A 3,089-nucleotide genomic window follows, 5' to 3' on the forward strand; every position below is an offset into this window, starting at 1 on the left:
AAGGTTCAGGCTAGCACACTTACGACATGTAATAACAGTAGAAAGGCTTGGAGTACTGTAGCTGGACCCAGGTTAAAATATCTCTACATTATTGTTGAATAGCATGTCATTTTACTTGACGTATGAACAGATGAGATAAAAAGGTTAAGATATATACTATTATTCAGTATATTTGGAAATAGACATACCATGAAAAAATATCATATTAGGCAATGTAATGACCTGGGGCTGAAATATTCATGCAGTTGAGACGCCAACATTTTTACCAGGGATAATTTTATATAAGACAATTCTAGTATACAAATATATAAAAATTCATGAATAGCAAGATTCTCTTTTACACTGTACTAGTAAAAGAGCAGCACTCGCCAGAATGAGTATGTTTGTGGAGCGGTGCTGATTGTAAGAGTGGAGTGCAATTTGCAGGTAGTGTGGAGCAGAGACTGTGTAAAATATGTCTGTTATTGTGGTGTTCAGGAGCCACAGCTACAGTGTACTTCATACCATAGGACTGCATTCAGGGCCACCATCAGGGGGTACAGGCAGTAGGTCCCCACGGCCCCAGATGGCCACCCCCCATTTTTTTATTTATTTTTTAATATATTTCTATTTTATTTTTTATTAAAAGGGACAATTTTATTTTTTATTTTTTAGAGGTCCGGAGGTCCCCAGGGGTCGGAGGCCCCCAGGACCCTGGATGGCAACCCCCCCTTTTTTTATAAAAAAAGTATATATTTTTTTAATATATTTTTATTTTATTTTTTATTAATGGGCCAATTTTTTTATTTTTTTTTAGGGGTCCGGAGGTCCCCAGGGGCCCAGAGATTTCCAGGGCCCCGGATGACAACCCCCTATTTTTTTTATAAAAAACAATCTTTTTTATATAATTTTTTTATATAAACATTTATAAATAAATAAATATATATAGGAACCCAGATTGCAACCCCCCTTAAAAAAAAAAAAAAATATATATATATATATATATATATATATATATTTTTTTTTTTTATTAAAGGGTCCCCCCGCTTCACAAATCGCGGCAGCCCCCCCCCCCCCGGTTCTCAATTTCAGGCGGCAGCAAGACCCCCCCCCCCCCCCCCGGTTCTCTGCTCCAGGAGGGCCCATGCCTAAAGCTGTGTAAGGGGCCCCATAATTCCTGATGGCGGCCCTGACTGTATTAGGGAAAAAGTTGCGTATATAAATGTATCATTCAAAAGGTGATGTTTTGAAAATAACATCCATATGTGTGCCGGTGCTGGTGGTTACGTGTGCATGGCGTTTTCTGTAATGCAGTCCTATTGGCTAAAATATTCTGCAGTTGTGGCTCCCAGATGTTGCAACAACAAACACATTTTACACTGTACATCCATAAGCTTGACTTTACAGCCATGTGCAAGAGGCCAAAGACAGATGCCCCATGTAATGAAAAAGGTATGTCCTATACTAGATGTTTGGAACCCAGCAGGTTGTTTCTCAAGGATGCTGTATTTCAAATATGCCTGTGACAGATGTGCTTCTAAATGTACCCTGCCTTTTCTCTAGCTATCTCATTTTAAAAGGGATTGATTTTGTTGCATAATACATTTCATAATTCTGTACATGACTATCCATTTGCAACCCATCCTTTCTACATAAAGGATAACACACACACACACACACAATACAATCTCTGCACAAAATGCAGCGTCAACTTTAGAGATAAATATATATTTGTTTTTTGCAAGAAAAGAACAAATACAAACAATAACCATAAAGAGACAACACTAAGTTATGTGAGGCCCCATACACACCATAGAATCTATCCGCAGATAAATCCCATCAAATGGGTTTCTGCGGATAGATCCTATGGTGTGTACACGCCAACGGATATTTATCCGCAGATAAATCTCCCCTGGAATGGATTTCCAGCAGATGGATATTTGCTGACATGCACAACAAATCCATCTGCTGGAATCCATTCCAACGGATGGATCCGCTCGTCTGTACAGACTTACCGGATCCATCCGTCTAAAGGGATTCCCCGCACGCGTCGTAATGATTTGACGCATGCGTGGAATTCCTTATATGACAGCGTCGCGCCCGTCGCCGCGTCATAATAGCGGCGACGGCGCGACACGTCATCGGCAGAGGATTTCAGCGCGGATTTCAATGCGATGGTGTGTACACGCCATCGCATAGAAATCCTCTGAAATCCACGAGAGGATTTATCCGCGGATACGGTCCGCTGGACCGTATCTGCGGATAAATCCTCTCGTGTGTATGGGGCCTAAGTAGCATTAATGTCGATGTAAATGCAATCATATTGGATGAACTGTGCCTTAAGAAGGAAAATAGAAGACAGCACTAATTCCGGAAGCGTGACATGGACATACACTACAAAGAGTGGGGCATGACAAATGGTTTTGGATGTACATACAGTTGCCTCAATGGTTTAAGAAAAAAACAAAAATGAGCAGAAAATAAATTTGGGCAGACCAAAAATATGGAACGCTTTATGAATTTGCATTTCATTCTAGCATGGGGGCCATCTTAATCTTCTTTTCATCGTTCTAATTCATAGTATACAGTATGTGCTGCCGAAGTGAGCACAGCGGCAACTTTAAATTATGGACACTTGGGATTATCATGTATAAATTTCAAACTTCACGATTTATTTTGGTTCAGTAATGACTATTATCATAACTAAATTATGGGATTTTGCCATGGGTTTGCAAACCTCCCAACAATCTGTGAGGGAGACACTCTGAGATGCAACAAGTTGTGTGGACCAACAAATAAGCAAAAAAATATTGTCTAAATCCACAAGTGATTTTTTTTTCACCACTACATTTTTTTATACCATAATTTCAAACAAACAACTTTAACAACTTAGTGATTGCATTACAGTTTACTGCAGTATAACATTTCTAGTACTTCTTTAAAGAGGTCTATTTATCAGTTAAAAAAGAGGAACATGGGGCCAGATTCACAAAGCACTTACGCCGGCGTATCTAGAGATGCGCGGCGTAATTCAAAAATGCGCCGTGCGTATCTATGCGCCGTATCCTCAAAACGAGATACGCCTGAAAACCATTTTTTTCCGTCTGACG

At 39.8% G+C, this 3,089-nt stretch overlaps 1 pseudogene; it reads right to left on the minus strand.

Moving 5' to 3' along the window:
* Positions 1-2,476: 2,476 nt before the first annotated feature.
* Positions 2,477-2,589, minus strand: LOC120925380 (annotated as a pseudogene).
* Positions 2,590-3,089: the final 500 nt, after the last annotated feature.

This window comes from Rana temporaria, chromosome 1 (assembly GCF_905171775.1).
Source record: "Rana temporaria chromosome 1, aRanTem1.1, whole genome shotgun sequence".
NCBI classification, from domain to species: Eukaryota; Metazoa; Chordata; class Amphibia; order Anura; family Ranidae; genus Rana; species Rana temporaria.